This window comes from Cebus imitator, unplaced genomic scaffold (genome assembly GCF_001604975.1).
Source record: "Cebus imitator isolate Cc_AM_T3 unplaced genomic scaffold, Cebus_imitator-1.0 Scaffold2, whole genome shotgun sequence".
Lineage (NCBI taxonomy): Eukaryota > Metazoa > Chordata > Mammalia > Primates > Cebidae > Cebus > Cebus imitator.
In genome coordinates, this window is record NW_016107317.1 from 5,303,069 (window position 1) to 5,327,635 (window position 24,567).

At 34.6% G+C, this 24,567-nt stretch overlaps 1 pseudogene; it reads right to left on the bottom strand.

Moving 5' to 3' along the window:
- Window positions 1–19,570: 19,570 nt before the first annotated feature.
- On the bottom strand, window positions 19,571–24,119 carry LOC108303630 (annotated as a pseudogene).
- Window positions 24,120–24,567: the final 448 nt, after the last annotated feature.

The following is a 24,567-nucleotide window of genomic DNA, read 5'->3' on the forward strand; positions in this document are numbered from 1 at the left end:
ATCTCGGCTCACTGCAACCTCCGCCTCCTGGGTTCAGGCAATTCTCCTGCCTCAGCCTCCTGAGTAGCTGGGATTACAGGCACGCGCCACCATGCCCAGCTAATGTTTTGTATTTTAATTGAACATATTACTTTTTTTCAATCTCCCCCTCCCCCAGAAAAAAATAGGAACTTATTTTTTTCGGAGTGGGGAGGAGGAAAGGAGGTTATGGGACATGGTTGGAAATGGTCGTTATATTAGCAGTATTTTTGTTGTTATGATAAACTTCGTGTTTAAACACGATGATAACCCATTAGTTGCCAAGAGGGAATAAGGAATTAACTTTCGCTTTTTAGATTTTTTGCTTTGTGTAGTTTTTATCTTGATACTTGCCTAACACGCATGTGCTGTAAAAATAGTTAACAGGGAAATATCTTGAGATGATGAGTAGCTTTGTTTAAGGTCTTATGAATTTTTCACGAAGAATCGAAGCATAATTGTTAAGAACACGTGTATTAAATTCATGTAAGTGGAATAAAAGTTTTATGAATGGAATTTTCAGCTACTTTCTTTACAGTTTTTCATGTAAATTAGTATTTTGGTTCTGAAACATTTCTAAAGAAAATTGTGCATTTTTTGAAGCTGTAGCTTTTGACTTGGAGTTTGTCAAAAGGCCTGTGTAGGAATATAATTCATTGCCAATTTAATTATGTGTGTGTGAGTGCAAATGCTTATATAACCAAAATTTATCAATGTGCTTTTCCCCTGCTCAGATTAGTTTATTTGGGTAGTGATAATCACAATGATGGAAATTTGAATTGCCCATGTCCAGTTGGAGAGTTAAGTAGGAGGTTAGTATCTGAGCATGAGTCTTAAGGGAAGCCTATTTGACATTTCTTGTCATAATATTTCAAGCTAGATATTAAAAGGTGTCTTCAAAGAAAAGAGGTTTTCTTCTCTGGTGTTGCTTTAAATAGATTCATACACTAGGAAATTAATCTACATTTTCCAACCCAAATTATTTGAAACACATTAAACTTGGAATTCTCTACAGAATATTAGAAGTGAGGTAGCTGGGCACAGTGGCTCACACCTGTAATCCCAGCACTTTGGGAGGCTGAGGAAGGCGTATCACCCGAGGTCAGGAGTTCTAGAACAGCCTGACCAACATGGAGAAAAGCCGTCTCTACTAAAAAAAAAAATAAAATAAAAAATACAAAAGTACACGATTAGCCATGTGGTGCATGCCTGTAATCCCAGCTACTCAGGAGGCTGAAGCAAGAGGGTCACTTGAACTCGGGAGGCAGAGGTTGCTGTGAGCAGAGATCTCGCCATTGCACTCCAGCCTAGGCAGCAAGAGTGAAACTCTGTCTCAAATAAAAGAAAAAGAAGTGAAGTAGAGGAAAGAAGAAAGTTGATCAGGGAGAGCAGATTCTCCAAAATGTAATTCTTGTTTTGTCACATTGATGTAGCGATTTTTTTTTTGCTTGGAACATTATTATTATTATTACTATTTTATTATACTTTAAGTTCTGGGGTACGTGTGCAGATCGTGCAGGATTGTTACATAGGTATACATATGCCATGGGGGTTTGCTGTGTCCATTCCCCCGTCATCTACATTAGGTATTTCTCCTATGATATAGCAAAATTTTAACCTATTTAAGTGTAGCTCCTCTTGGTTTTTTCCTTATTTGCAGCCACTTGACTGATCACAGCTAGAGAAGAAAACATAACTATTTTGGTTTATTCCATTTAGCACTCATTACTGTTAAATTTTGGCTGATGTTCAGTGTTAACTGCCATTTCTATTGCATTGTTTTTGTCCAATGCATAGTCAGAAATGACACTCGCATATTTTTTCTTCTCAAACTTTCAACACCTTCTCTCCCTTGTTCACTTGTGCTGGTAGACTCACTTTCTCTATGCTTCTGATGAAATAGAAGCAATCACCAATCACAAGACGTTTTCCACAAGCTCCCACCATTGCATAGGCCTGTACACTTGCATCTCTGCCCTCATGTTTGACTTCTGTCAGTAGAGAGGAATTACTCATGCTTCAAATGACAACCTGTCCACCTGAGTTCTAGATCATCTTTTTCACCTATTTAAGGATAGTGCTCCAGGAATTCTATCTTCATTTTCTTAAACTAGCAACTTTTTTATTGTCTATTTGATCATCCCCATTGGAGAACAAATGGGCCATGATCGCTCCCATCACATGAAATTAAAAAGGGTAAAGGACCCACTTCTCGCTATATTACCACATTTTCATTTCTGTCTTAATAGCAAAGATCCTTGAAAAGAAGTCTAAACTCTAAGTCCTCCCTTCCAATACATTAATGAGCACAGAGGCAATTAATACTGGTCTCTGTCTCCATCTCCTTAATCAGCATGTGGTATAGCTAATCTCTATTTCTTTGAAATGCTGTAAGATATCACTCCACCCTTCTGGGTTTCTTCTTTCCTCATGTATCATTCTTCCCCTTATCACCCTTATCTCTGAGACCTCTTCACATCCATGTGCCCAGGAGTCAATCTTGGAACATGTTCTCTGTCTTCACCCACACGTTGCATGGTCATATGCATCCTGTTGCCTTAAATTCCAACTGTATGCTGAAAACTAAATTTATATCTTCAGCCTGGATAATTTCCCTGCATTTGATCTCTTATACCCATTAACCTACCAAATAATCCCACAGCAATGTCTAGTAGATAGGAGAAATCCAAATACAGATCCCTACCCCTATTCCTATACACACAGACACAGGCACACACATGTATTTAAGTCACAAAGACTCCATTCTTCTAGGTGGTTAAACTAAAAACTCTTGGCACAAGTCTTGATTCCCTTCTGCTTCTCATGTCCACCTCTAATCCATAAGAAATTTTCCAATTTTACCTTCAAAATATATTAAGAATTCTATCTTTTTTTTTTTAACCATCTCGACTGCATCACCTCAGTCCAAACCATTGTTTATTTTCCTGGGTTATTTCATTAGCCTTTGAACTAGTATCGCTACTTCTGCCTTTCTTCTACACTTGATCATCAACTTAGAATAATTTTCAAAAAACATGAATGAAATTATGCCATTTCTCTTACATATAGATAGATAGATGATAGATAGATAGATGGATGGATAGATAGAGAGATAATGATTGTCCTTCTTCTTCACAGTAAAAGCTGGAGTCCTCCCCATAGTTTCCAAAACTCTAACCAAGTTGGTACTTTTCTGAATTTTTGCCTAACATCCTTGAAACCATTTTTTCTTGCCTCCTTACTGGTTATCTAATTGCCCATTCATGCTTCTGCCTCTGGGAGTTCTCATCTGCTGTTTCCTCAGTCTGTAATGCCTCTCTCTCCTATGGAAGTGTCCAGATGGTGGCCCAAACACCTATATGTGCTTTGTCAATCTCACCATAAGCAAGTTCAAGACTCTAACTGGTTTATCTCATAGGGGAAATCTGCCCTTCCATCATCAGTCAAAGTGCACAGCCAGTGCAATGCAGCCTCTAAGAGGAGCAGCATTCAAGGACCCAGGCCCCTCTGACCAGCATACTCCCATTACTTTCCTCCTAGCCCAGGCATTTCCTTTTTTTTTCTCTCCCTGGGGCCATCAACTGAGGTCTTCTTTAAGTGCCTCTGCTGAGAACTCCTCATTGGCTCTAGTGGATGAACTTTAAAGACAATTTTTTCCAACTCCGACTCTGTACTGTGTACTTTTTCACTCCAGGCCTCACCCATTCAACCTAGCTCCCTAATCCATGAAACTGCAGGAGCTTTTGGGAAGCCTGGTGCACTCCTTCAACAGTAAGAGGACTCCCACATGTGTGCTAATCCGCCCTACTCTGTACCTGTGTGCCATTTCCCGGGTGAAATGGAATGGGGGAAATTAGAGCCTTCTCCAGATTTAGCCTCTGACTCATACTTTTGCAAGGAATGATTAAAGGATTGATTCTTTTTGTTGTTGTTTTGTTTTGTTTTTTGCTTTTTCTTTTCATCAGCTACTCCAACAACTGGTAGTTCAGGTCTATCAAGCTCAGTTGAGCTTCTGAAACTTATCATTTGAATGGTTCAAGTCTTTATTCAAATGTCGCTTCCTAATATAGTTTTCACTGAAGAAAACACTTAAGATTATTAGTTCCACCCCAAATTCCCTATATTTTTACCCTTTTAAATTTTTCTTTATAGTAAAGAAAATAAGAATTAGAGTCAGGGTTTATTTTGACTATAACTGATAGGAATGGTTAATGTATTTTTGGTGACAACTAAGGATAAGAAAATAAAATAAAATGATGTTTAAGTTCTTTTATTTCTAGGGGACACACAAGTTCTGTTTGGGCTTTGTTGAGTTTGAGGTGCATATTATACATCCATCCCCTGGAGAAGCAGAGGAGGAAGTTGGATATGCAAATGTGGATCTCAAGGGAGGAGTGGTAACCAGAGAAATAAGTATATGAGTTATCAGTCTTGCTTGTGACATTTAAGAGGCTATGACTAGATAAAATCACTGGCAGAGATGGTAGAAAGCATTCCAGGACTGAACCTTGGGGACACTTAAATACAGAGGGGAGGAAAAATGAGAAAAATCCAGCAAACAAGGCTAAAGGAGAAGCCAAAAACACAGAAGGTGATCTAGAAGTGTGATATGTAGGAGACCAAGTGTAAAACATTTCAGTGAAGGAGTAGTCAGTTGTACCAAAAGCAGCTAAGAAATTGAAGGAGATGAGATAGAATTGAATGCATGTTAAAAAATTAGCATGCATCTAAGAAATTATTTAAGCAGTTTAAAAAGGAGATTTCCTTGATTTGATTTCTATCTGTATCATTGTACTCCAATTTAGAATAAAATTATACACATTGTCTGGCAATAGAAAGCCAGTCATTACACACTGTGAACTAACTTCCACCAATCTTCTTCTCTGTTAGGTCCATGTTCTGAAGGAAATTTGGATTTTAACTTGTAAAATTAATACTAAAACATACCCTACCCCAGATTAAACAATCTATACTTTTACCTGTTTCTCGGATGTTTCCTGAATCAAGATCTAGAGAAGCATGATTCTATTCAAATAAAAAAGAACAGCAGTAAGATGATTACACAAAAGGCTGCAAAGAAATATGGAAATGCAAGCAATGCAGAGAAACTAATAAATAAGCACTTGCATACAAAGGAAATTTTATATCTACAAGAACGTATTGTTTACTCCAAAGTAAAGTTCATGCTATCACTCAGCATGAAGTGCGGTTGTTATTATATTGCAGGTGGTGGTGTGTGGTGTTAATCTTGGGATGGTAACATTAAAATATATAGTCTAAGCAAATTAATGAGACTCAGATAACAACTCAAGAACATAATTGGGCTTATTAAAGTATAACCTTCTCCCTTCCCTCCCTTCCTCCTTCCCCTTCCTCCCCACCTCCTCACCTCCCCACCTCCCTCCCTCCTTCCTTCTTTCTTTCCTTCCTCCCTCCCTCCCTTCTCCCTCCCTTCCTTCCTTCCTTCCTTCCTTCCTTCCTTCCTTCCTTCCTTCCTTCCTCTCTTCCTTCCTTCCTTCCTTCCATTCCTCTCTTTCTTTCCTCTCTCTCTCTTTTTCTCTCTTTCTCATTTCAAATGAGATAGCAAGCTAAATCTTTGGCCTAGGTCCAGATTTGATCCCCAAATAGTTTTATATTCCTTATATCTATAGCAGCTGCTCATCCTCTCTACATTATGCTCCTTCCACTTTGCATAGCGGGCTGTATCGAAGTATCCAGCTTTGTACCGAGGCTTTCTGCAGTTACAAATTAAGACAGAATGTGTCTGGAAAGCATCAGAGCACACATTCTGCTCTCAGTACTGTCTTTGCATGCTTTTAAACTTTGCAGCATCAACTCTCAGAACTACTGACTTCATCTTGCTGAGAATTTTCTAATGCTGAAATTTATAGGTGACCATGTGTGGCTTCCATTGCTAGTCAATTGCAAATTAGAACAACTAACAAATATCTCAAACTAGAGTTTGTTTTGTTATTTGCTATTGGAAGTTGACCTTTACATTCCGTGAATACATTGTTTATGCATTTTATTTTCCATCTTTATAAAACATCTGGTGAAATAATTCAATAATTATTTTCTTATGGCAATAAAGCTGAATAAATATTCAGCATATTTGCTAACTAAAATGATGGTTTTCTTTTACTTTTAAAAAAAGTCCTGTATCTACCTCTGGGAAGAAAGATTTCCAATTTAGGGTAGAGCAGTGACTCCGGTTAATTTCATGCAAACAATTTCCTCCTTTTATCTCTATATATCAGTCCTAAATTAATACAATAGGTGCTCAGCAGCTAGCTTGGTTACACATTGATCTTGACCAGCTTGTTTACAGTGTTTTGGCAAGTTGCTGATGTACTTCTCCCTGGGGATAGAGCAGGGGTTAATTGCTGTTAAACTCTCAGTGCCAAGTAATGGTTCAGCCTCTCTGCTACATTAAAGATGACACTAATAAGGAAAGAGTGCAGTGGATTGCGCTATGTTGAAAATTGGACTAGTGGTGACAGAAACTTGGAGCAGAGCTGATGTAATAGGAAGACCATAATGTAATTATAACTGCTGAACATGTGTCGTACCAAGTTAAATGATACATTAACGAATCAAAACAGGTGATGAAGTGTTGCTCTTACAGCGGATAGAGGTGCTTTCAAGGTTAGATTGCCATTAATTTAATAATCTGTGATATGGATATTCTTCAAATCACAAATGAAATCAACCTTAATGCTTCAATACAGTATTGCTTCTTGAGTTTCAAATAGACAAGATAGAAGAAACAAAGCAAAAGTGAGCAGAGTTAAATGCAACTCATTCTGTGTTTAATTTTGTAGGAGCAGGTTTTACATTGTAAGGTGAGTGGTTGCCCAAGGCCTTCTTCTTGTCCCAGTAGCCTACTTGATCATTTTAATCTACAGATGGCCAGCCAGTAACTCGCAAGGGAACATAGACCTTTAGAAGGAAAGAATTACTTTTTTCAAACAAGCCATTATATTTTATCTATAAATAATATTTTAATAAGATTCATTCTAAATTCACAACAGAATATAAAACTGTCCCTGAAGTCTTCTAATCTGGTACCTTGTAATTGTGTTCTAAGAATTTGCAAAGTTTTCAAACCTATTTTCTTATAGATTTTTAAATTAATTTAAAAACTCATAAATGATAACAGATCTATTATTCAGTGTCCATGATTTTTAATTTTTTGTCTTAATTAAAAAAACACTGTCATGATCATACTGAATTTATTTGTCATTGTTAGGATACAAAATAATACAATATTTTTAGTTGTACTTGGCATGTAAGGTCTCAGATTTATTTTAAACAATTATTAATTTTATGTTTATTTTTAAATATTATGGAATCTCAGTATATTATTCTATTGGCACCTATGAGATATTTTTAGATGTATACATATTTATCCATCTACATATATACATATATCCATCTACATATTTATCCTTCTACATATGTATTTCTTATATATACCTATATAAGAAATATAAGCAATTTATTAACAAAAAAATTTAAATGTTGTACCTATCGTATGCTGATTTCCATCATATAATGTACAATTTAATTTCAATTTTGCCATATATTATACTTTCTAGTGACAAGTAGTTATTGTTGTTGTATGGTATTTTACCAAATGATTGAAACCACTTCTAAAGTTTAATTAGTTGCCGTGAAGCAACTAATCTTATAATAGTAGCTATTATATTATTATAAGAAACTGGAAAATAGATGGATGAATTAAAAAGTAATCATGCCATATCTGCCTTGAACATATTAGCTATAAAATTTGTTTTTACACTAGAGATCCAGTTTTAATTTGATATCTGTGCATATTCTCAAGACAAGCAGATTTGGATACTATTTGTTTTATTATTATTAATGGCATTAATAAGAACACATGCTATCAATTTTCTATTATTTAGAAAAAATAGTTTTGTAAGAACTAATTTTAATCATTTTAATACATAGCTAGCCAGCCTGTAATTGCCCTGGAAATATAGAACCTTAAAAGCATGGCCAGGTACAGTGGCTCAAGCCTGTAATCCCAGCACTTTAGGAGACCAAGGCAGGTGGATCACACAGAAATTGGAAAAACAAGAGCATCAGCAGTGCCCAGTGTGAAATGACAGCTGGAGAGCTCTACCTTAAATATTCTAGAAAGTCCATGACCCTCAAAGATCTTGCACTAACTTATGGTGGGTTAAGCCTCCCTAGAAAACATCTGAATTAGTTCAGTCACGGTGGCTCATGCCTGTAATCCCAGCAATTTGGGAAGCTGATGTGGGTGGATCACAAGGTCAGGGGTTCAAGACCAGCCTGGCCAACATGGTGAAACACTGTCTTTACTAAAAATACAAAAATTAGCTGTCATGGTGGCGTGGCCTGTAATCCCAGTCACTTGGGAAGCTAAGGCAGGAGAATTGCTTGAACTGGGACCTGGGAGGTGGAGGTTGGAGTGAGTCAGGATCACACCACTGTACTCCAGACTGGGCTACCAAGTGAGACTCTGTCTCAAAAAAAAAAAAAAGAAAGAAGAGAGAGAGAAGGAAAGAAATGAAAGAAAGAAAGAGAGAAAGAAAGAAAGAGAAAGAAAGAACATCTGAATTGAAAGTGTTTGTTAACTGGTTAAACAGTAGCTCAGAGAAAAGTTATCTTAGCAGATATAAATGAGGCACATTATACACTTGCAACTGAGAGGTGAAATCCATTCCTACTGTATATTGAGGTCTAATTTTATACCAGGAATTATCCTCAGTACTGAGTATATATTATCTCATTTAATCTTTAAAGGTGAACAGCATGTTTCCAGATTACAGATATAAGATTGAAGTCCAGAGAGATTAAATATATTGTCCAAATCACACAGCTAGTAAGCTGCAGAGATGAGATTTGAATCTCAGGCTGTCTGACATCAGAGCCTCACCATTAACCAGAACACTTAATTGCTCCCAAAGAATAAGGAATAATGTAGAAGTCACGGTTTATATCTCGGAGTAATTGACATAATTTAATTATAAATTATTCTGTTGAAAACACCCCCTTATAACTTTAAATAAATGGTTGTATCACTCAGAAACTCCTTTATATTCTTTCTAGTCCCATTTGAGAATTAAGCATTGCAGAACCACTCTGATATTCTATAAAGATGTGTGTCTTTCTTTAAATGACAACAGATATTTTTCTGTGTATTATTGATTATTTAGGGGTTCAGCAGCTAAGGTCATTTGTTTATTTATTTCACCAATCATTTAATAAATGCTTGTTTTGTGCCAGAAGTTGTGCTTGCAGTGAACAGCCAAGATTGAAGACCTCAACTTTAAAGGAACTAGCAGTCTCTAATGGAAAGGAAAAGAAATTCGTTAGAAAATACAGAATTAACTGAAAATTGAAAGGATGGTGTTGATGTACAGACACCACATGAAGTAAAAACTTATTTCAACAATCTTGAGTTTGGTGTGGGATCTGGATAAACTGAGACAAAAAAGAGAGAAAGAAACAGATGGAGATGACAAACAGAGAGAGATGAATGGGGAAGGGAGTATTTTAATAAATCTCAACCTTCTTCTTAACGACTGAGCTAAATGATAAACATCAGGAAGCATATTACCAAGTATGGTATTATTGGAGTAACATAAATAATACTGATAGAATTTAGAATGTTTGAGGATTAATAGAAAAATTCAAGTTTAGAGAAAAAGAGGGGCAATCATTATTTTATCAAAGGTAGACAAAAGTCAATGAAAGATTATTTGTAAAAGAAGGCTTTACTTAGATTCGAAATTTGTAAATATACATAAAGATCACTGTCACAGAAGTGTGAGAAATGGCTAAAAATGAATAAATGGGAGAGTAAGAAAAATATTGAGAGGGTTGGAATAATGATACCATAATTATGAAAAATGAATGAAGGCATCACACATGGATCTTGAGAAGAGGAAGCCACCTTGGAAGATGCTAAAATGTAGGACTTACAGGATGTGTATAATTAATTGCAGGAGATAAGAAAAATAAAAAATCAAGTTTGACTGTAACAATCCTCTCACAGGCAATTTAGTGACCTTTCTTAAAAACTAGAAAATATTAAACTGGGGGGGAGCCAATTGGGGAAAGAGTATGGAAATAAAATAGAACATCCAAAATGAACTTGATGGTACCTCAGAAGTGAAGTAAATAGATAGAATTCGTAGTGATCCAGGTACCCATGAGTAAGAGAATGAGACCAAAGCCTACGATCACTACTACTCAACAGATGGGTAACCTGAAAATGTCTTACTACAAGGGAAGGAGAGTTACTTCCTAGAAGGCAGAGAAAAGTCAATAATATCCAATGAAAGCGTAAGTAATATATCATTAGGTAATATATTACCTAAAAGTTACCATTGACTTTTATCACCAGAAATTGATTACTGTCTGACAAAAGAAGGAGAGTGGCAGAAGCTACTCTATAGGAAGTAAAGAATGAGAGATAAAGATGTGTATTGCACATGCGTACACCACTAGGAACTATATTGTATTTATTAAGAAAGGAGAAATTAAATGTGGGGCTAAGATAGGGTTGAGAGGAAATTTTAAGTTTAAATAAGGAAGAAACTAGACATTCTTTGCATGAAAAAGAAAAAGAATGAGATAAGAGGAAGAAACAAAAATATAGTGCAAGAGTAAGTGAGCTATTTATATGATGGGGTACAGTCAAAGGAGAAATGTAAACTTTCAGACATGAGATAGTGAATTCTTCCGTGAAAACTGAAAGGGATCATGAATGATTCCTTGTAGAAAAGTATAAACTTTTCTTCCTGTCAAACTTTATTATTTACTTGTTTGCTTTTCTGTGAAGTAGAGGATGGGATGAACGTTGTTGTGTATAATGTTGAAAATTATGAAACAGAAGACTTGAGGAAATTGGTAATCTAATTATAATAGCAGCTGGGATTGTGTTAGAAGCATTTAATTAAAAACATAGAGAAAGCTCACAAGAGAGCATTGGGGAAGTGGCTGTATTTTAGTTTCAGAAGGGAGGTAAAAAAATCCTTCTCAGAACCAACAGGCCTATAAGAGCCAGTGCAAATTTTGATTGGTTTCACTTTTTTTTTCTATTTTTAAAACTTAATTTTATGTTTTCTCCCATTTATGTAGTATTTGATTATTTTAAAAAAAAAGGATTCCTTGGTCCTCAGGCTTTTTAAGAACAATAGATAAAGCTAAAGATGAAGATCTGAGGCACTAAAACAAATAAATGAGAGCATTCTTGTGCTGTTTAAGAGCTGTCTGAAATCAACTTGGAGGGTTATATAAGCAGATCTTAGTTTATAAAGATTGCCCCAAATCAAACTGAGTATGTACAATAATTCACCGAAAATTGCTCCTGAGTTAATTGCATGCTACTGCTGACCACAAGGAAACACAGAAAAGAAAATCCCCAAAAAATCTCAAGTCAGCAATTTCTGGCTAACGTCTCCCTGGTTTATGTTGCTCTGTCTATTTAATTTTCTTTTTCAAGATGGCATTCAGAGTGATATTTCATTTTATGATTTTTTTTAGATGATTCATGTATTAAGTTTATCAAACAATTTGTTGGGTTTTGAGGTCAATTTTTAAAATAAGAAAATCTAAATAATACTTGAAAAATTCTGGGCATGCATCATTAATGAAGATAACACAATCCAAAATGAACAGTTGCTATCAGTTTTTATTTATGTAACACCTTTTCCCAAGTTTTTTTAAGTACAATTTTATTTTTAATTGATATACATTTGTGATGTTTGAAAACATGTATTATACATTGCGGATGATGAAATCAGGCTAACTAACATATCTATTCCCTAAGTGTTTTATTTTGATCATCATTATTGTTATTAAGGCATTAATTGTTGTATCTGCTCTTTAAGGTTTCAAGTTACATAGCTGGGCTTAGTTTTATGATAATACCTATGATGACAAACATTATATGGGATATAGTATTAGCCAGGGGAAGTTTAGACAAATATTCTTGAACCCGTTGACCAATTCTTTGTTGCCTTCTCCTCCCTACCCTTCCCAGCTTCCAATGACCGCTATATTCTGCTCTCTAAATACTTCACAGGAGTGAGACGATGAGATTTCATTTTCTGTGCCTGGTTTATTTCACTTAACATAATGTCCTCCAACTTTATGCATATTGTTGCAAATCATGGGATTTTATTTGGTATTATATCTGACTTTTCTAGTGTGTGTGCATGTGTGTGTGTGTGTGTGTGTGTGGTAATCCAAAAGTAAAATTCTAAGCCCCCAAGCAACTGAATGGATCCCCCTCTCTGCCAAGGGTATCCATCTCCAAAGATACCTGAAAAACTGGGCTGTGAGGGGAAGCGGTAGGGATTGGACGTGCCTCATTATGTCCTACTCCGTTTGGAAATTAGACACAATTAACCAGCATTAACATTAAAATGGAGATCTTAAGACTGACCAAACAAAATATTTGTAGCAATAAGATACCAAATTCCAGTCAGACTCTGGTATAGCATCACATGTCAGATAGTGAGCCCTGAAGGAAATCAATGTATTTTAACCCAAAATATATTTCTTTGATATGTTTTGAAATGTCCTTGCAAAGCTGTCTCTTGTGGGGGAAATTTACATTTTGTGGAGAATCTTCATCCCTTACTGGATCTTTTCCATATCGTCTGACACCTTTTAAGGTATAAAAAGAGACTTTCAGATCTAACCTCTCTGAAGTCTGCTACCTAGAGGCTGCCTCTGCATGATAACCACCTTAGCTTCTACACCCTATGCCCCATTGCGGATCTTACCTTAACTCAGGCTGACTTTAACTCTTCAAGCAGTGCTTAACTCTATCAGTCAATTTCCAATCAGGAACTTTTTGAATCCACCTATGACCTGGAAGGCCCCATTTCCAGGTGCCTTGCCTTTCTAGACCAAACAATTGTATACCTTACATGTATAGATTCATGTCTTTGACTGTAACTTCTGTTTTCCTAAAATGTATAAAATTAAGCTGTAACCCAACCACCTTGGGCACGTGTTCCCAAGACCTCCTGAGGCTGTGTTGCAGGCCATGGTCCTTAACCTTGGCAAAATAAACCTCAGACACTTTTTGGTTTGCTGTATCCATATCACATTTTCTTTATCCATTCATCTGTCGATAGGCATTTAGGTTGATTCCATATCATGGCTGTTGTGAATAGTGCTGCAATAAACATGGGTGTGCAGATGTCTCTTTCACACACTGATTTCATTTCCTTTGGTTGTATACCCAGTAATGAGATTGCTGGATCATATGGTAGTTCTATTTTTAATTTTTTGAGGAATCTTCCTACTGTTTCTCATAATGGCTGTACTAATTTACATTTCAACCGACAGTGCAAAAGAGTTTCCTTTTCTCCACATCTTTATCAGCATTTTTAATTTTTTGTCTTTTTGATAATAGCCAATCCAACTGGGGTGAGGTGATATTCTGATTTCGATTTGCATTTCTATGATGATTAGTGATGTTGAGCATTTCCTTCGGGTATCTGTTGGTCATCTGCATGTCTTCCTTTGAGAAATGTCTATTCAGGTCTTCTGCCCATTTTTATAGGAAGAATATATTTTGGTGTTCTATTATACAGTAGGATGACTACAGCTAATAACAATATAGTGTATATTTCAAGACAGCTAGAAGATTTTTAATATTGTCACCACTAAAAATTGATACATCTTTAAAGGGATGGATATGGTAATTAACGTGATTTGATCATTTTACTATGTACACATACACTGAAATCTCACATTGTACCGCATAAATATGTACTATTATTATGTGTTCATTATAAATTTAAAAAATTAGTTTAAAAAATGGTTGATTATGCCAAAGATTTATAATGACTTTCTTTGACAAGCACTGATATAATGATAGAGATTCTTGTAATAAAGTATTTCATAATTAGGGAAGTTGTAATTTGCTAACAGAGCTCACAACAGCTGCCTGTGGAATAAGGCAATATGCTTTTCCTCTCCCTACTGGGCCTAATTCCCCAGTAACCTTATTGAAAATGTGCATGGGCTACAAAACTAAAGATTAACTGTCCAGGGACCTGCTTCCTGGAGCTTATTTGAAGATTAAATCAAATGGCAGACAATATATATTTGGTAATACGGCTTTGTTGCAGTCTTTTCCCATGTAGTGCCAAGTGTAATAGAAGGGGATGACACTTTATAGCTATTAAAAAAAGATTTTTCTAAATGTGAAATAGTTTTGTTCTCATGCTGAAATAGAAATGAATAATTTATTTCTTCATAACCAAAAGCATTTTCTGCTTTTTGAACATATAATAAAGACTCTCTAATTACAAATGTTCCATAATTACAAATTGTTCATTTTAAAAGGTGATTATTATTCATTATCTATTTATTTCATAAGAAATGCCACTAAAGGTGTTAAAGATAAGTTTAAAATGCCAACTAAGATATTGCAACATTTTAATTAAACAGAAAGCAGTTTAAATATATATTTTAAAACATAGCTTTTAGACTACACATTAATAAATGCATTTTTATTTAACAAATCATAGAAAGATGGATGAAGACGTTCTGCTTTTAAAAATATTATATTTAGAATGCCTGTGCGGAGACACTGATGTGTGATTTGTCCTCATAGCAGACATCTGAAGAGCAAGTGACATTCTTACACAAAATCCATATTGGTGATGTATTTAATTACAGAGCTGATTGAAATTGACAGCTTTAGTGACCTGCGTTTGCACTTGTGGTGATTGATGTGTGCTTCAACTCTGGTTACTTTTAAACCAATTCACATATTGCTCAATACTATAATATCATCCTGTCAAATTGCAAACTGCATTTTTACAAGTGGGGAGACTGGAGAGAGTGCATGTTTAATTAAAATGAGATAGAGATGAATTGTCTGAAAACACCTATACAACTGTTAAACTGGGACCACTGTTATTTGAAAGCAGAGTGAAAGAAAATTCAATATACTTATAGGCATTTATGTTCCTGGAGTCATCTTTTCTCTTATNTACTTGACTGCTGTTCATGTAAGAAAGAGGTCCCAGAACCTTCTGCTGCTATCTCTAAAGCCTTACTTTCTTTGATATGGTGTCAGCCTTTAAAAATAAGTAAAACTCATGTCTTAGAACAGAAAGGGACATTAATGATGTTGTAACCTAAATCTCCTGTGTGTTTTTGTCTTGTTGTGTTTCTTTGTTACTCTCTCTGGCTAGATAGCTGCTACCCAGAGAGGTAACTTGTCTGTAGAGGTGCACAAAATTGGTTTTACTGCATAAAACTGGGGCTGGAATTCATATCTTTTCTGTTTCAGTTCAATGTACTTTTACACTATACAGAATCACCCTTTCTAGATAGTTTTCACTCTTTAACTCACTTTGTTGGCTACGGACATATTAGGATTACAGTCTTTACTATCAAATCATCCACTTAATTTAGGCAGTTTCGATTACATTTTAAATAACAGTAAAAAGAAGCTTTGATTGAATCTTGCTGTATACCATACTTTGAAATATATTCTTAACCTAAATTACATCTCACAACATATATGCAAGGTAGGTGATATTACTGCCAATTTATGGATGTGTGGTGAGACTAAGGAAGGCTCAGCAAACTTTACAAATGGCCTCAGGCCCTAGCAGATAAAATTTGAATCCAGTTTTGTTGAATACAAGGCCCACAACCATTCTTACCACACAATATTATTTTCTCATACCAGAAAAAAAAGTCTTAAAATAGACTTCTTGTCTTAAAATATCATTCTTGTCAGAATGATAAATAACTCTGGAAGGAGACTGTCACATATCTAATTGTTAAGAATAGAGATCCACAAACTTGGGTGGTTTAGATATATATCTTTCCGAAATGAAAGATTGCTGGATAGCGTAATCTCCAAAATCTCTTTCCCAGATGTGGAAATTTATGCCAGTATTAAATTTGTCACTTCATTGAAAGATACTAGTTTTAACAATGTGAGGGTCACTGGAAATTTTAAAATCATACAAACAAAATAGCTTAAATCACCATTCCAACTACTTAGGCAAGCCAGTTCCGTTTCCAACATTTCTTAGTTTCCTTAATATGTGATGAACTGGAGAGGAGTAAGCATAAATGTCCCTCCTGCCTTTATTGCCTCAAAATGTTTGCTCTCCTTTAATTCCTTATATGGCAACTCATCTCTACTCCAATTCATTCCACTCATAGACTTATGCTTTCTTCTTCATTCCTTAAACTATCATGAAAGGATATCGCAATATGGCATAGAAAAATGGTACAACAAGGTAACCCAAAATTAAATATTAGAAACATTGCATATTTTAGCCTTTCCTGTGCCAGGTTCGACTGTTTCTATTTAGACTCTACTTGTCACTATTTTCTGTATCTGTTAAGTACTCTTTTTCATGTTTCCAGCTCTTTGACTACTGAGTTTTTTTTAGTTTGGCTATAATGCAATGCCATAGGAAACACAAAATTCAGCATATAATTCATATATATGAAGCAAACTTTCTTTTTTTTTTTTTTTTTTTGAGACGGAATCTTGCTCTGTCACCAGCCTGGAGTGCAGTGGCACATTCTCGGCTCACTGCAACCTCCGCCTACCAGGTTCAAGGGATTCTCCTGCCTCAGCTTCCCAAGTAGCTGGGATTACAGGTGTGTGCCACTGTGCCCAGCTAATTTTTGTATTTTTAGTAGAGATGGGGTTTCACCATGTTGGCCAATGATCTTGATCTCTTGACCTCATGATCTGCCCCCCTAGGCCTCCCAAAGTGCTGGCATTACAGGCGTGAGCCATCGTGACTGGCCAATTGTTTGATTTCTTATCAAATCAATTATATATAAACATTATTAAAAATTGTAGACTAAAAATAAAAGTATATTTCTTATCTTTCCTAAAACTGTCCTATTCCCCTTAGAAAATACTTAACAAATAAAAAAGGTTATCAACCCAAAAAATAGAAAAAATAGGGAGAAGTCAGCAGATAATTAATATCAACAAATTTTTAGAAGATGCAAAGAAAATAAAAGGAAAAATAGGTGAAACCAAAGAATATACAAGAGGTAGGCACCCACAGAAGACATGCAGATTTAAACCACTGATCTCTAAGAGTTTAAGAACTGAAAAAACCCACTCTCTGAAACATAAATGAGTAGGGGGATCAAGTAGTGTTCCATTTACAGAATAAGGCATTTTAAGCAATAAAGGATTTAATATAGGACATTAGTTTTTTTTAAAAGCTATTGAAAGAGCTGATAGATAGCTTCTGGACCGGCCCTTCCAAAAGATGAAAAGAGCAATACAAACCAGAAACCCTAAAGAGATTACTTCTAAGTTGCTGTGGAGTTTTGAAATTTAGAAGTTACCCATATTGCCTTTTGTAATCATGCTATAACTGCTGCTTCATACTTAGGAATCTAGAGAACAGACCGTGGAATTCCACTGAATTCTAAGTCATGTAAAGAACACTAGCAGAAGGAGGGTTTGATGATATTAGGTGCAATCCACAATGTTTCCCTCAGTAGGAATGAGGAACAAGATTAAAAACATGTCCATTAAAATCTCATTTTTTTCCCTCCTTATCCTAGGAATCCAGGTGATAACTCACTGTGTACTCAAACAGGAGAAGAAACATTTGTTTTTCTGGATAAATTTATCACAGGATACTTGACACCAGGTGCAATGAATGACAAGAGTGAGGCATTGTACTGGAAACAGAGGAATCAAATACAGAGAATGATGAAACTTTCACCCCCCTCTTACAAAGAAAAAGCAGACCACGCATAAGAGGGTTAAAGGTGTAAGAATTTGAATTATAGTTGCTATGGACTGAATGTGTCCTTCAAAATTTATGTGTTGGAAACTCAATCCCTAATGCAGTAATGTTGGGAAATTAGGCCTAATGGGAGGTGTTCAAGTTGTGGGGGTTCTGCCCTTGTGAATGGATTAATGCTACTATAGAAAGGGCTTAAGGGAGTTGATTCTCACTCTTCTGCTCTTCTGTCATGTGAAGAAGAAAGTGTTTCCCTTCCAGAGGATGCAGTGTTCCAGATTCCATCATGGAAGCAGAGGCTTAAACCTTACCAGACTTCAGATACTGGCACCTTGATCTTAGACTCCTCTGCCTCCTGAACTTTGAGAAATAAATCTCTGTTCTTTCTTTTCTTTGAGACGAAGTTTTGCTCTTGTTACCCAGGCTGGAATGCAACGACAGGATCTTGGCTCACCGCAACCTCCACCTCCTGGGTTCAAGCAATTCTCCTGCCTCAGCCTCCCGAGTAGCTGGGACTACAGGCATGCACCACTATGCCCAGCTAATTTTTGTATTTTTAGTAGAGACAGGGGTTTCACTATGTTGACCTCGTGATCTACCCACCTCGGAAATTTCTGTTCTTTCTAAATTACCCAGTCTGTAGTATTCCGTTATAAAAGCACAAAACAGACTAAGACAATGTCAGCATTCTCAACTCAACCTTGGAAGCTAGGTAACAAAGGAACATTGACAGCAAGCAATTTCAATATAAATTTCTATAAGCAAACTATCAAAATATGAGGTTAATATAAAAGTAGTTTCAGACATAACACCTCTTTTAAAAAGGCTATGAGTGACTCTCTTGGAATTCCTGCTAACTTAGAGAGAAATGAGACTAGATTGAAACAGAATGATAGTACCCCAGGTATAAGAAAAAGATGAGGGAATAAGGTAGGGTGAGGGACAAGAAGGAAGAGAACGAAAAAATAATAAGAGGAAAGTGATAGATTACCTGATGTGCTGAGAAGCATTAAGATTCTGTAATTTTGTCAGCACATTTGAAAACATTTAATAAGAGGTATGTAGAAATGATGCAGAAAAATTCAAAGTATATTTTTATCATCAAGTAAAACTAAGTATGTAAAGTATATATGTCACAGATATTTTATGTCCAAATAATAGTTAATAGTCTTAATTATGCAAATCTTAAGTATTTATTGTAAAGTAATAATGACATTTTTCATATTGTGATTTAAAGAAGTGAACTATGCACACACATATAGAGATATATAATTGTTAGATTCTGTATTCATTTCAAAAATTTTACCATTATATAATGATGATATTTCAAAGAATCCACAATTAAAAATTATAGAGAGAGTATAGTTGTGTTACTTTTACATACATAAATCAATACAAATATTGAAGACTAAAGGTTGAATTGTATTGTATCCTGGGAGTAGGCTGTGGTGAGGAAGTATGTCAGAGGCAGCGGTATTTTGTTGTAAATCTTTTTAAATAGATGGATTTTTAAAATACATAAAAACTTTACTTAAATTATGCTTTAATTGTACAGAAAGTACTACAAATTCATTGAAGAACAGCTGGAAAATACAGACTTCTTTGTGTGTGAAAGAGCACGCTTTCTTGGGAAGTAGAGTGGTTAACAGTGACCAACAGACCAACGCCACCCACTGGGCACCTACACATCTTACTCCAAAAGACACAAAGGATGTTTCACTAATACAAATCAAGGGGAACACAGATTCCTCTCGGCAACTCCCCCAACCACATCCCTTTCAGGAGATGGGAAATCTCCCAACCATTTCCTGATGGCAGCAGTGATTCACTAGAGATAGATCACCTTCCTGTTTCTTACAAAGAACATTTTCTTTAGATTTTTTGGAGTCTTCATTTGTTACTTTTATTCTAAGTCCTCTTACGGCCATCAGACCAGCATTTGTACAGATTGCCTTGATGTCAGCACCAGAGACATCATGTTTAGCCATGATCAAGCAGTCCAGGGTTACATCATTGCCCAAAGTGATCCTCCTTGTGTGAATCTGAAAGATGTACTTCTCAGTCTTTTCATCAGGCAGGGGGACCTTGATCTTTCTGTCAATGCAGCCTGGTCTGATAAATGGCAGATCCAAAGTTTCTATTTGGTTTGTGGCCATGATAGCTTTCACATCTCCCCTAGAATCAAATCCATCCAACTGGTTCAACAGTTCCAACATGGTTCACTGAATTTCTCTCTCACCACCAGAATTCGAGTTATATATTTTTGTCCCAGTGGCATCAATTTTATCAATAAACATGATGAATGGTGCATGTTCTTCAGCAACTAGAAATAATTCCTGTATGGGTTTGAGTCCATCACCTAAGTGCTTCTGAATATGTTCAGAGCCAACCATTCTCAAGAAAGAGGCTGAGGTTTGGTTTGTTGCTGCTTTAGCTAACAAGGTTTTACCTGTGTCCAGTGGACCAGAGAGAGTGACCCCCTTCAGAGGCTTTATACCAATCCCTTCATAGGATTCAGGATGGGTGAGAGAAAGCTCTACAGATTCCTTAAGTTCCTGAATTCAGTTGTCCGGGCCTCCCCCCATTTTATCAGCATAGGTATCCTGGGGGCCTTTTCCACCTTCATCACTGCGACCAGGGGATCTGTGTCATCCATCAGCGCTCCTATCATGGCATGCACCTTGTGGTTGAACAGGACCAAGCCAGGTTTCAGCAGATCCTTATCTACAAAAGAAAGAATGCTGATGTAGTGTTCTGAGCCCACAGATGTAGACACGATGGCATGATTGTCATAGATGATCTCTTCCAAGGTTCCTATTGACATTAGCGTCCCCCTCAGACCATCCACTTTTTATCTTTCCTCCTCTTGCTTTTCTTCTAAAGACTTTATTTGTTCCTGATTTCTAATGAATTCTTCCTCCTTGAGAAGATAGTCTTTAATTCTTTCTAACTCCAATAATTTTAACGAGCACTGAGTGTGAGGTGTCGCCAGGGGCAGTTTGCTGGCAGCACCTGGTCTGTTTTCTTCTTTTTCTCCACTCTAGTTGGTACAGGAGTTTCATATTACTTTTTCTTGTCCTTGTCATCCTTCTTGATCTCCAGGGCCATGACCACCACTCTGACTTTGACTCCTCTTGCCTTAGCACCAGAAATATTTAAAGGAAATAATAAAAAATAAAATAGAACAGTCGATGATACTTGCTAAAAGCATACTGATAGATATCTTTAAAATTATGTACACATATATGATACATACACATACATTTCTGAATTTCATTTATAATATCTTCACTTGGTATTTAATAAATTTCAAAAATGTATTTTGCATCTCAAAAAGTGTTACACAAAAATATTATATTCACTCCTTTGAGGTATTTAGCCTGTATTGTCTTTTAATCATCATAAGTAAGGCAGAAATTATCTGTTTACATGAATAATCTCAAAATGACATTTAATTATACTTTCTTCATTACACTTATAATAGCTTTTTTAAACTGTTAAAGATCTAATCCATATGGAATATATTTTCTTCTATAATATGAGACCCTAATATTACTCATTTACAAATGATAAAATGATATTACATAAAGACTGTTGAATAATTCACATTTTATGCTAATTTCAAACTGTTAAATAAATATATATGTTTGGGTATGTTATTCCCTATAACACAGTTTTCTTTTAGTTTTCTTCTTCAGTTTTTTGTATCATTTACTATCTAATCAAATAACTGGTCATTTATAGTTTGCTTATAAAGTAAGACATCAGAAAAATATTAAAAGTGATAATTGGCATACATAAAACTGATAATTGGCAAACAGTAAAACATTTGTTATAAAATTTTGTAGAAATAATTGATCAGATTAATGAGGTTTTATATTACACTTGCTTTGCTATAAATACTTATTATTAATGTGGAAAATTATTCTATTTTTAAGTTGTTAAGCCAACCTTGCACTCCTGAAATAAATTCAACTTTGTCACAATATATTAGCTTTTTAAAAAATATCATTAGTTTACTATGCTAATGTTGTTGTCATCAGAGAGATTACCCTGACCATTTTCTTTTTCTTAATGTCTTTGTCATGCTTTGGTATCAAGGTTATCCTGGACTCATAAAATTTGTTCGAAAGTGTTTCTTCTTTTTCTGTTTTGTACAAGAGTTTATGTTACTTTGGTATGAATTCTTGACTAAATGTTTGGAAGAATTTACTGCTAAATCAATGAGGCCTACAGTTTATATTAACAGAAGATTATACATTGACCATTAATTTTCTTTTATATTTTGCTCTATAACCATTCAAATGTATTTTTAAAATGTTTTTGCCCAGAAACTTGAACAAGTTATATAAAATTTTATATTCTTTTAATAAATACTTATAAAAGTATCGTATCTATTTAATATCTATAAGATAAGTATTAATGCTTACTTTTCTATCTGTGATGTTATATATTTCTCAATCTTTTTTGAATCTCTATTTTCTTTTCCTTTGGCCAATTTTGAGAGGAATGTGTCAGGTTTAATAATCTTTAAATATAGAACTTTCTATTAATTTTCCTTATTAGATTTGTATATTTATTAATATATTGACTTCTGTTTATTATTTTCATCCATCTTATTTCTTTTTGCTTAGAATGCAATTCTATTTCTAAACCTTAAAAAGATGCTTACAACTTTAATTTTAAAGCTATTAAAACATTTGCTAATATACTGAAGGCTATAGGTTTGTTTATAAGCACATCTTCAATTGTATTTCATAAGGTCTTTTTATATATCACATTGTTATCAAATTTAGTTCAAAATATTTTAGTCGCATTTTCACTTATTTTAGTCCATGAGTTATTTAGCTTATATTCTTAATTTCCAAATATCTAAGATGTTTTCATTTGTCTTTTACTTATTAATCTCTAGTGTAAATTTAATGTGATCAATGAACTTTATCTATGTAATTTCAGTCCTTTAAATTTTGTTCTATATGAGATTATCCAGCAAATTCTCTCTTTGGTGAACACCCTGTTTATTCTTGAAAAAATGTACATTTCCCTTTTAATTGGCTTCAGTTTTCCATGCATACCAATTTTTTTGTTGCTAACATTTTTTATATTTTTGTTGCTGACATATTTGATATTTTTGTCTATTCTCTTTTTAAAACCATTTATAAAGAAAATAATTTTTCCAAGATTTTCAGTTGGTTAGCTGACTCATGGTAAATGTTATAATTATATGATCCCTGGTCCCAGTATTAACCCTTCTTAGCCAAGGATGCCCTCCTCTTTATTCAAGGTCCCAATCATACTCCCTATCTTTTCTTAATAAAAATATAAAAGTTATACACACATATCCATAACACAAAATATATTTATCTATTATGTGTTCTCTATATAATATGTGCAAATATATTTAAATATTATATTTTATATAATATTTTATTGGCTTGCTGACAGTAAATATAGATATTTGCATGAAAAACACCCCCATTTCCTTTTATTTTTTAAGAATAAGTTTTGCTCAGTATAATATTCTAAATTGGCAGTTTATTTATTTCAGTATCTTAAACATATCTTTACAGGGTCTAATGGATCCGTTGTAGTTGTTAAGAAACCAGTTATCAGTCAATTACTGTTTCAACATTATCTTTTTTATTTTCTGGATGCTTTTACATCTTTTTAAAAATTTCTTCTTTTTTCTTTTAGTTTTGCTACTCAGGTATAATTTCTTAAAAAGTTACATTTTAATATGGTGTTGGTGTTCTCAAAACAGTGGATTGGCACCTTTTATTAGTTTTGGATAATTATCTATTATATTTCTTTAGTTATTACTTCTATACATTTTTCTTTTTCCTGTTCTTTTGCAATTTTGTCTAAATATACTATTCCTTCTCTTATCTGTCACAAATTCTTTTTCCTTGGAGTTTTCATTTTTTTCTTTTCACTTAGTTGCAAACATTTTAATTCTCTGTTTACTTTGCTTAACCTTTATTTAATCTGCAATTAATTGTTAATTTTAGCTTTTATATTTTTTCAGGTATACAATTTTTCCTTTTTTTCAATTAACTATGTCAATTGTATACTTTCCTTTTTTCTGCTAATGTTCTCAAGCTTGAATTTTGTTTTGTTGAGTGTAGTAAACATAGTTGATTTATAGTCTGGTATTCTTGTAAGGCTAATATGATTTTTACTTTTTCTGTTGTATTCACTCTTGTTATCTTGTCTTCTTAAATGCCTGGTTGTACAATCACTTATTTTACACCTTAGGTCGAATATCTTAAAAAAAAATATTTAACTATTTTCTCCTCTACCTTTGTCAAATCTATTTCCACAAGTCATCTTCACTTTATTACTAAAATAATCCACATATTAGATTACTAAAGCAAATATGTGAAACATCTTCCTTTTCTCTCCTTAAATCATCCCATGTTTATTAAAACTAAAAATTAACTTTATTTTTACATCTAATAAAAATATATAAAATATGTCCAAAGATACCACCGACTATTATCTCTGAATTAGTCCTAATTCAATCAGGAAAATAATATTAAAAATTAAGCATGGTAATAAACCTTTGAAATTAGAGAGCCAAAGGTAAAAATTAGATGTATACTGAGCTAGTGTGCTTAAAGATGCTGCTAAAATAGATCCCAGAGGCCAGGCTGAAGAGAAATGACCATGGACTCTGAGGAGGCTACATTAACTTTGTACTGCTTCTGATAAATCTTGGTCTGGGCTACCACTAATCCTATTATTTAAAGGAATGACTTACTTTTCCTTATGCCTT